Below are 10,917 nucleotides of genomic sequence, written 5' to 3' on the forward strand. Positions count from 1 at the left end.
CCTTCAGCACTGTGTGCTGCACTTGTGGTGTGGTTTTACAGGAAGTGCACTCCTAGGAAGAATTTCAATTTCTGGAATATATTTCATTTGTATAGTTTAACTCTCTTTGCTTGATGAATGTACTGGCCTTTAGAAATGCTTCTGTAGCCCTTTTAGCCTCATACATCTCTGCAGTTGTTTTATTGTTTTGTGTTTTGGTCATGGCACGTCATACATGAGCAGGACTGGAGACAACATCAAATATCTTTTGTCACTTATGTGATATATTAATGCCACTTTTCTAGACCAGTGGAACAGGTGAAGATTTTGACAGGTGAAGAAGTTGAGCCCACACCAGTTTTAAGGACTTGGGCTCCATTTAATCTGTGTGTCAGTGCCTGTCATCTGCAAAATCTCTCATAAAACATCATAGACAGAGCTGGAAGGTCTGTAGATAGCCTTCTTTATGGATCATTTCAAACATAATGGACACTGAAATATCAAGCTGGGGGTTGATAAAGATGACAGTGCTGTGTAACTCACCTGGCCTCTGTGGAGCATCAATGGGAAATCAGTGTGCTTTTAAATAGTGATAAACTGATAAATTGTTGGGGATGATAATCATACTAAGATAAATGGACAACAAAGTAAGTATAATTGAAATTATTAATACTGCTGTAATACAGCAAAGCACTAAATCAATGTGTATTATTTAAACCTCAAATTATTTTTTTAAGCAGTACTATAGTACCATAACATTTTAAATGTGTCACAACACTACATATTGACAAAAGGTATTTTAATATAAAAATACCAGTTAGTGGTAAACACATTAATCATTAAATAAAGCATTCAGATTTCCTATCACACTTGTCACTCTTTCCTTCTTCCTTTCTTTTCTTTGTCTCTGTCTCTATCAAGGACTACGGCAGGGCTTTCGCAACACTTTTGCAAAAATAATGCATCCATTTTTAGATTAAGGTCATGAGTCATAAAGAATAAATCATAGAGCTTCTGGCAGAAAGAGTCTAAACTCCTAATTACAGCATTCAGGGCTGTGTGTGTGTGTGTGTGTATGTGTGTGTGTGTGTGTGTGTGTGTGTGTGTGTGTGTGTGTGTGTGTGTGTGCGTGTGTGCGTGCGTGTGCATGAGCGCCATGTCTAGTGTCTGGTAAGGTGATTACCCATGTATTTGTAATGAAGCCAGGGAATTACCAAACACGACCTTCCTAAACTTAGGCTAATCAGCCCCGACACTGCAGGGGAGGAACCAAGAAGGCTAGTATGAAAATTAAAGTAGGCCTATTAAAAGCATGCAAATGGTAATACATTTATTGTGAGGCCTGAGCTTACTACATCTTTTCTTATATCCTGCCTGAGAAATGCCACCAATGATATAATAAAGAAATCATTCTCATCAAGAAAATGGCACTGCAAATTCATGTATAGTATAAATTCATCAAGGTTAGCTAGGTTATACATTATGAACACAAAACAAATAAAGCAACTTCACAGAGGTCTGGGTCCAGGTCCCCAGTGAGGAAGCCAAAGGTGACAATGGCGAGGAAAAACTAGTGAGAGCATAAGAAGTCTTGAAGAACTAAGATTCAAATGGGAACCTTGTCCTCCTCAGTTTGACATCAGACAGCTCAACATGACCAAAATAAACAATAAAGGACAAAATAAGCTATAAGAGCATAAAACACAATAGAAGTCTATTCTGGGTTCCCAGAAGGCCTAGTTTGGGTTCGTGAGTGTGTGTCCAAAACCCATCCAGCACAGGAACATGTCAGGAACAACTGGCTGATATTGAACCTAGTGGATACCAGTCATCCTAGAGATTTCTTGATGTTCTTATTTCAGTGCATTACATTTACTCATTACAATATGATGCAACATAGCTTCATGACTTCAATTTCAATAACCCTCATGGAAAACCAGTGAGTAAGATAACTCAAATAACATAAAAAACAGCATGTTAGTCAAATTAAAATATAATAAGTAGATATTGTGGATTCCTATTTTTGGCGCTTCCACTGAATGAAAGTGCAGTTTGGCTCAGTGTGCTGGGTCTCCTGGCCCTGCTGTAGCCAGGCTGCACTCTCTATGCTGGGACGTCAGGAGGTGTGACCAGCCCTGCCATGTGTTTTTGAAAACACGCGTGTGAAGTCCCCTAAAGCGAACGACACAGGCACGGCACTGACCTTGCCTCCGAATCCCTCAAGAACGGGAGCTTCCGCTGTAGGGGCTTAATGAAGGTTTCAGCTGCACGAGGAGCTGGAAGAGGTCCTGCTTTGAGCCCTGCAGTGACACCTTGGTAGCTGGGACGGTGGCGGGGGGCAGCGCACGCTGACAGACGACAAGCGTGAGAAGCGTGTTCCAGGGGCACACTTCAAACACTCTTTGATGTCAAATCATTCTCGCAAATCAGAGCCTCCATATTTGCGCTGAGACTCAGAGCCGCCGGTTTCGTCTGTGAGGAGCTGAGATGTGATGTGCTCCAGGTAGCATTTCAAAGGAGAAGACCTCTGGAACATGGTGAGAGCCGGGGGAATGGAGCAGACTGAATGGTGATCATTTCCCAGTAATTACAATAAATGATCTCAGCTGGCTGCACGTTTTTGACACAGTAATGTAATTTGGATTTACCATTAAAAAGTGATTAGGAAAGTATCAAGTATAAAGGACATATAAAAAGGAATGAGAAAATTCTCTTTTTGCTAGTGTTGAGCTGAACATCAAGTCAATATGAATATTATACACACCAACAAACAAATCCTAAACTAAAATGGAACCTCTGACATTATTTGCAACAGTGATCCTAAGGATCTCCTTCGACCACTTAATAAATGTTTTTGACATGATCTTAGCAGTGGGACATGGGGGATTCCTGAGCACCCTTTTCCTGTTGTTCTGTCTGTGCTCACATCGCCTAATCAAACAACAAATGTTTGAAATTTTGGCTGCATTTCGGAGACTGAAGTCAACAGACAGGGCCATTGGCAACATTTTTCCATGTTGATAAACTGAAGGCAAGGAGCCAATCTAATTAGTTTTGCACAGGCCAGGCACACAGCCAGCAGGAAAGACTGGGGCAACCAATCTTCAAGCAAGCCCATGATAAATGTGCCCTTTTCCTTTCCAGTAGTTTTAAATGAAGGCAGGCAAATATATTTAAACATTTCATTTGCAATCTGTGGTGCAGGGAGACAGGGAATGATGTCACCAAACAGGCTAATGCCATCCCAGCCTTGTGACAATTAGAGCTGGGGCTTTATCTAAGGGCAGAAATATATCACAAAGCAGAAATCACAAATGTGCAAAACAAACAGTCATCTGAAGTCAGTGGAAAAGTCACCTGAGAATCTATATATGGTTGAATGCTCAGAAACAGATATTTAAAAATGGTTATAAATGCATATTCCTTCATTTCTTTGTATTTAGTTTGGTCATAGCCAGTGGTGAGGATGGTAAGTAGTGGAATGGAGGAGGAGTGCTCCAGACGCCTGTGGAAGGTCACTGCTCAGACAGGTCCATTGCCTCTACACACTGGTTTGCACACTGGTCAGCTGGTCAGTCCCCTAAGAGAACACAATTAATCACATTCCGGATGTGGGCAGTGTGTGGGATTCTAGCTTCCGACTTGGTGACATGTTATGTTATGTGTGTGTATGTGTGTGTATAATCAGTCACATGTGCTCAGATTTTTAGGTTGTATGTATTTTACAAAAATGCGTAGTCTATCCCTCAAAATCCCATTTTATGGAATGAAGATTCATAAACTGATGCAAAACTGTTCCACAGAGAAATCGTGATTGATTCAATCCAAACAAATCCCCAACTCGCAGCAGACAGAAAACACCAGCCTCTCTTCCTCACTCTCTCCAAAGCACTGCAAAGTGCTACACCCACCAGCTCTGCTAAGGACATGTCTACCACCTGCAGCCTTACTGGGGGACACATTGAAGAATGTCCCCTTGACACAAGTGGACATGGGGCTTGGTTCTGCCTGCCAGGTCAAAAATCAATATTCCGCCTATAGGAACGTCCTGTGTCCTGTGTCTTGGCCTGAAATCGCTGGCTTGCACCCTGCGGCTTTGTTGAAGTAGAATGTTGTACCACTGCCCTCTCAGTGCTACACCAAATCTGGCTGTCCTACCACACTACATGATATGCGAGTGACCAGTTCAGACAGGACCAGAAAATGCTCTTTACAGATTTAAGTGTCCTACAGCTCTTTTTGTCCAGAGGTCCCAGGCTGTATTGAGTGCCACAAAATGGCATTTTGCCTCTTTCATTGCATCATGTATTATCATGTATTCTCTTTCTTTTTCCTTGGCTTCTGTTCTGGTGCCTTATTGTCTTCTGTAAATGTATTGCTGGCTCTCAGGGGAGCTGATCCTAGCTGATCCACACTGGAGGTTGGGAGGATAAAACAGTTTATTACTGCAACTGAAACGGAGAAGGCAACTACATGCTAGACCAGCATCGAGTCACAGTTCATTACTATCAAACAAATTGATGAGTCCTGTCAGAGACATACACCTTTGCCCTGAGGTTCACTAAACCTAATACTGCACTTCCATTTCCATCATGAAGCCCCTATGTATCCGCCTGCATTTCCCCAGGGCTGATAATGGAATGGATACAATGTATAGCCTCGCAAGTATTCGCTCCATCAATCATTGTCATTGTTTCACATATTCAAGAAGTAAAATAAAATAAAAAAACACTCAGGCTCAAATCTGGGGAATGCATGTGTCTTTCTTTATGCTACAAATGGCATACTGTATAATAAGCAAGAGAGGAGGGTGGGGTAATGTGTTTCTATGAGGGCACACAATTTTGCTCTATTATCTTTGATGACACATGGGGGAGGGTGTGGGGGGGTTGAGATACCTTATACCTGGGGGAAAAAAAGCCTACATTTCAAATTCATTTCACAACAAAGTTATCTAGGCCAAGGAAGCTCCTCAGAAATTTTGATATAGATAAACTTCAGGTTTGTAAAGCCTTCCAGGATAGGAATACTGATCTGAGTTATGATTGTTGTCATTAATATCTGTATTGACAAGGGAGGAATGTGATATTTGCTTTATGAGTTCAGGCCAGACATCATCTAGAAAAAGGGTAGAATGATGAAAGAAAAAAAAAAACACGGGGTTAGTCTTTCAGTTCTGTTGGCAGGGGCTGTCCCTAGAGAAAGTAGGTAAAATAGACAAAGAGTGTGTAGCATACTAAACACAGAGTGTGAGTACTAAGCACAGACGTATACCATGTTTGGAGAGGACAAACAGTGCAGATGAGCTGTGCACGGCTTAAAGAGCTCTGTGTCAATTCTAACTTTATAGGATCTTTCTGTTTACTTTTGGTTTAAATAATTAAGGTTTAATTCCTCAGCATCCCTCATGCATAGCGGAGTTTTGCTGTCTGTACACATTAATGGTATTGTACCCATTCACTGAGATTCAAGATAATTCTCCACCCCACTTTTTTAATCACTGGGCTTTTGTTTTGCAGAAGTGCCATTTATCCTGGTTTGATTGCCTCTCAGTGACAGTCAGAATTCATGAAACATTTTAATGAACACAATCTAAAAAACCGTCCAATAGGATCAGTGGGCCAAGGTTTCATCTGAATAGATGTGAACGTTATCAGCCTCGAACAGGACCAGCTGGAGCAGTCACAGACAGCCATCACCTCTTTTCATCCATACAGGAACCAAGCAAGCCTATTTTCTACATCCAGCCATCCTTTATTGTCAGCAGACATTGGTTAGTTGCAGTTACTTGCGATGTGTTGAGCAGATGAATAAATAATTCTTACAGTCCAGATGTGAAGTCCAAGCTTTATGTGTGACACACTTTGCTAATACGCTCAAATTGCTGAGTAAGGACCTACAGAAAGTATTTTTGTCTAGGTTCTAGGTTTAATCTGGATCTATGTACTGTGCATGCAGAGCACCAGCACACAGCCTGAGATCTGATCATATCAGCAAAGCCGGAGTGGCTAATCGGGATTTGGGAGGATTCCCGATGGGCCGGTTCATGTTAATCTCTAGTTTGGGCCGATTGGGAGGGAAAAATAATTTTGGGCCGGATTTGGTCATAAAACTCCCGGGCTGAAAAAGTGTCCCACTCCGGCCCTGCATATCAGTGAAAGATGCACCAGGAGATGAAAACAAATCAAAGAAGAAAAAAAATGACATTGGAAAAGTAAACACAAGTTAACTTGGGACATGATCCAAAACCCAAGTGGGAAGTATAGAGGGAGTGGAGTGCAGCATTGTCAGTCAATGACTGCTGATGGGAACCTAGCAAATGGTGCTAGTTCTCAGCAGAGATAAGGATCCAGGATCTACAGGTGTGGAGGAATGTATCCCCACCCCCACGGCAGCCAGGCAGGAGGCTCGAGGGCTCTCACAAGTGCTGTCTACCATGAAGGCTGGGGTGGGTGTGACATTATCCTGGAGGGCACCTGCTACCTGCGGATGATTACCCTTCCTCAAAACAGGCGAATTATTTGTTGACTTGTACATTTGGCTTCCCGTGTGACCAGTGAAAGAGAGTCAGCTGGAAACTGAGGTTACATTGGATTAGTGTAAAGAATGAGGGGACCAAAAAGTTGTGAGGCTGTCACCCTTTTTGTCACTTTGCTGGTTGAGTGTGGTGGATGACTGATGTACCAGAGCCCTCATGTCTGTTTTTCCTCCGAGCTTTATACTTTTATCTGTATATCTGTCTTGCACATTGCACATTATATATCCTAGTTTTACACATTTTAGTATTTGAACAAGTATATTTCTGCCAAGCTACATCTATTCAGGTTGTCATGTTGTTGCTGAGCCTCAACCTTCGTTAGATTCTGTAGCTCCTCCCACCCCCTGATCTGCCCTGCTATAGCTCCTCCCAGCCCCTGATCTGCCCTGCTATAGCTCCTCCCACCCCCTGATCTGCCCTGCTGTAGTTCCTGCCACCTCCACATCAGCCAACGATTTCTACAATGCCTTGTTGTAGATTTCTTCAAGGTATTCGTCCGACTGACACCTTTGGTTTGCTAACTAGGGTGCTTGGATTTAAGCTGCTTTATGAATTTATGACAAAAGCAGCATATAAATACATTTGACATCAATAGGGTGGATTAGTGATTAACCTGCTGGTGAATGCCTGCTCTGCCACCAGGAATCAGGCAACACCGTGCAGAGACCCTTTGAGAGGCATGGAAAACAGCAAAGGAGTTGAAGCCATGGATGAAGTAACCCTTGAAGTTCATGAACCCCTGAACCCCTGAAATTCCCCAATGGTTCTGGGTAGTGGCTATTCCCAAATGGCTTAGATTGTGTGCTCATCCATGCACACACACTTGTGATACAAGATGTAGTCTAGAAAGTCTAGAAAGGAGACTTTAATGATCTAGCTTAAACAAACAACATTTCTCCAATAATCTAGTCAACATAGTACTGACATTACACAAGTTGGCCAAGTAGATCAGGATTTCATCTGTGAAAACCAGAAGACCATGTCATTCAAGACCTCAAAACTAAAACTAATAAGTCCAATGGTGGTGGAGCGGGTCATCTCCCACTCCTTACCCTCCTGTATGAGCTCTTTAAACTAGTGTGGAGGGCAATAATGACATGGGGTGCCTCACCATTAACGTCTTGATTGTTGATCCAGCACCACATGTTTACATCCTTGTCCACAATGAAGATGCATTCAGTTGTAGAATACATAAAGGGATAGACGAACTCCTGCCTCAGAGCTTTCCTGATGTATTCCTACATGGCTAGCATCTTACTGACTGACAAGGACTAGACCCATGAGCACTGTGCAGCCAGTCTAAGACACCATTCCAGAGATAATGAGGTGGACATTTGGTGGTCTGGAAGTTCAGCCTGTTGCTGAAGACCTCAGGAAGGTCCCCTTATATTGTAGGTATTAAATTTTATCTCCTGTTGGGCAGGACTCTCAACCATGGTGGCTAAGCCATAGTAGTGGTGCGGGACAGAAAGCCATGATAAGAACCAGTTAGTTCCATACACTGGCAGTGACTAGCAAGCAAGAAGCAATGGTGCAATCCATCATCAGCAAGCTGCCTTGCATGGATCTAGATCTGATCTGTGAACAACGTAAAAGACCATGTCCCCATCTCCACTTCCCTCCCCTCCTGCAAAGTAGCCCAAGCCCAAACCTTTCCGGTGAGAAGCAATATGATGAAGGTTTCTTTGGAGTGATCTGTGCAGAAATCAGACAATGAGAAAGTGTGATCAAATGATGTCTCTAGAAGAAACCCACTGCAGTCCATGAGAGCACGGTCATAATTTTCAGGTTTGGATAGTTTGGAATCACAGGACGTTTAGGGACTACCTAGTGCCGGTCTCCTACTGGTGCAGTGGATTGAAGTGATCCATGCTGTTGTCTGGAGAGGATAACACCAAAAAACATGTCTAAGAGATAAAAACATGAAGAGACATTTGTTAACTTGGGCTTGATGCAAGTGGGAGCAAGAATAGACAAATTTGAAGAGGACCTTATGGTTACTTCACTGGCAGATGCACATGCTTTTTGGTGGCAGAAAAACAGTAGATGGTGCAGTGAAATGCTGACATCCATGGAATAATGACACAAAATGTCTCATTGAGCTGTTGCCACTATCAGAATGGAAAAAAACAAGTGATGTTAATTTTTATATAATATGAACATGAAAAGATCACAAAGGAATGCATATTGTTTTTTTGAGCCAACCTATTAAATGGAGAGATTTTCATTAGCCTGCCTTTAGAAAGAACTAGAAATAACATTTTAACATACACCTAGACAGTAGCAGCAGTAGTTCAGGACTTTTACTAAGTCATTTGCATCTCAAATGACAAAGGTCATACTAACCCAGCAATGCAAGTGCAGTTCAACATCAGTATATAGATTGGTTTGTTAAAAATAGCCATTGTATAGCAGTGTTTTATGTCCTTCTTGTTGGCTAGACAGTATGTCAGTACATAATACACAAAAACATCAGACAAATCTCAGTATTCAAGGTCCTGGATATGACTGCAAAGGACAAAATAAAATGATGTATGCATTGATTTTTCCTTCATGTAGATGCTGGATTTTTCCAAAGGTATACACACCTTTCCGGCCACTAAATTTGAACTTTTAGCTTGATTCAAATGGTTGTGATTATTTGTAGTTATGTTTGTTACAAGGTATACAAAGATAGCACAAGATTTAGCCATTTTGGTTGAAGTGGTAATTGGAAAACACAATGCATAAAATAAAAGGACTTTTCCACCAGTCATAGGTTCCCACAATAATGTATTTATTTAGATTTTCCTTCCTCTAGCCCACCTGATCCAGATTATGCAAGAAGTTGTTAGTTAGGTAATGAGTTGAATCCGATGTACTAAAGCAGGGAAATTGTGCAGGGCAATGGGTTTCCACAGACAAAATCTGCTAAAACAGACAATAGAACAGAAAGGGTATCACGTCATTCCAGACAATTTGATTAAAAAAAGGGTTTTATCTGATGTGACTCCAGGACCACATATTATTCAGTGAGATCTTACAGTGAAATTACAGTTTACTGTTTATATGATAAGCACACTGACAAATCTGAAGTGAAACTGATAAGAAATGCAATTCCTCTACTCATCTGAGAACAGTCCACACTTTGCACACCCAAATACCTTTGGTGATATTTAGTGATTGACAATCTGATGTCCCAAACACTCATCTAGTCTCTTATTTTCATAAAGAAAAAATGGAAAAGTTCAGCCTCAAATTTAGTTTGTCTAATTCTTAATCCTAATAACTCTTATCTGCAACTGTTTAATGCCACATTTACCTGAGCTAGCATCTGCTAACCAAATTTCAATCACACTGCCACGGCGCCACATGTGTGTGTGTATGTGTATAAATATACACGGCACCCAGCACCTGTGCTACTGTGACTGAATGACTATTAAACCCATGTCTTACTTATTAATCTTTGCTTTAATGAAGACACCACCTACACAGCTGGAGTTGATGCAGACATGGTTAGGCTGAAGCCCCAGAGGGTTATGAGCATTTGCTAGCCATTGCATCTCAAATGACAACGTGTCAGCTTAGCATTCAGGTAACGAAGAGTCTGCTAAATTACTTCACACAACATGGCAGCAATGTGGGTGTATTCTCATTGCATTTCAGAGGCACCATTTTAACCATGCTTATTATCTTTTGAGTCACAGCAGTAAATTAATTAAAAAGCAATTTGCCTACAAGATGAGTCCATTAATAAACAGGATTTACATCTAAAACAAGAGCATAAATGTGAAAAATTAATTAATAGTAAATTATTTGTGGCCATGATTCACACACAAAAACTGCTTTATTAAGTAGGAATGAAAGTATTATTGAAGTTTACCTATATCATTTGTGTAATGACCAGATGGGAAACTGGATGTGTGAGGTGCCACTAGATCACAAAAATTGTTGAACACCTGTCACAACCTCTGGGTAGGAAAGAAGAAGCGGTATTTAAACGGGGACAGGTGGAAAGATAATTAACATTATCAGTTCTCTCATGCACATGCCAATGATTATAGGCAAAGGAATAGTTAGTGTCAATCAAAAGACATTACAGGCTGACAGAAAAATAAAAAGAGAAGAAAGATACAATATAAAACAGGGCAGAATGAAACATTCAGTGAATGGACAGCAGAAGGGAGCTGCAGTCATCCTAAAAGGTCTGTGGGAAGATAGGATGGCCAGTGATCCACAACCCAGTCCCCCAGAGCATCACAGCCTGCTAGCTCTCCCTGTAACAATTCAATCAGTCACACGGGCAGTGAAAACAGAATCAGCAGGCACACCTGTCCTCGCAGACTGCACAAATACACAGAATTTATCTGTGTAAACTGTTATGCCATTGACCATACAGTTTTTAGCATTTAGGTTAGTAA

General features: G+C 41.4%; 1 long non-coding RNA gene across 1 annotated transcript; it reads right to left on the reverse strand.

The window, feature by feature from the left end:
* Positions 1 to 897: 897 nt before the first annotated feature.
* On the reverse strand, positions 898 to 10,601 carry LOC143480794 (uncharacterized). The gene is made up of 6 exons (XR_013121881.1): positions 10,380 to 10,601; positions 9,323 to 9,424; positions 8,508 to 8,628; positions 8,345 to 8,424; positions 8,169 to 8,212; positions 898 to 3,559 (listed from the first exon to the last, which is right to left on the reverse strand). It is a non-coding gene; the product is annotated as an uncharacterized LOC143480794 (long non-coding RNA).
* Between the last annotated feature and the right edge of the window lie 316 nt (positions 10,602 to 10,917).

This window comes from Brachyhypopomus gauderio, chromosome 17 (genome assembly GCF_052324685.1).
Source record: "Brachyhypopomus gauderio isolate BG-103 chromosome 17, BGAUD_0.2, whole genome shotgun sequence".
In the NCBI taxonomy this organism is placed as follows: domain Eukaryota; kingdom Metazoa; phylum Chordata; class Actinopteri; order Gymnotiformes; family Hypopomidae; genus Brachyhypopomus; species Brachyhypopomus gauderio.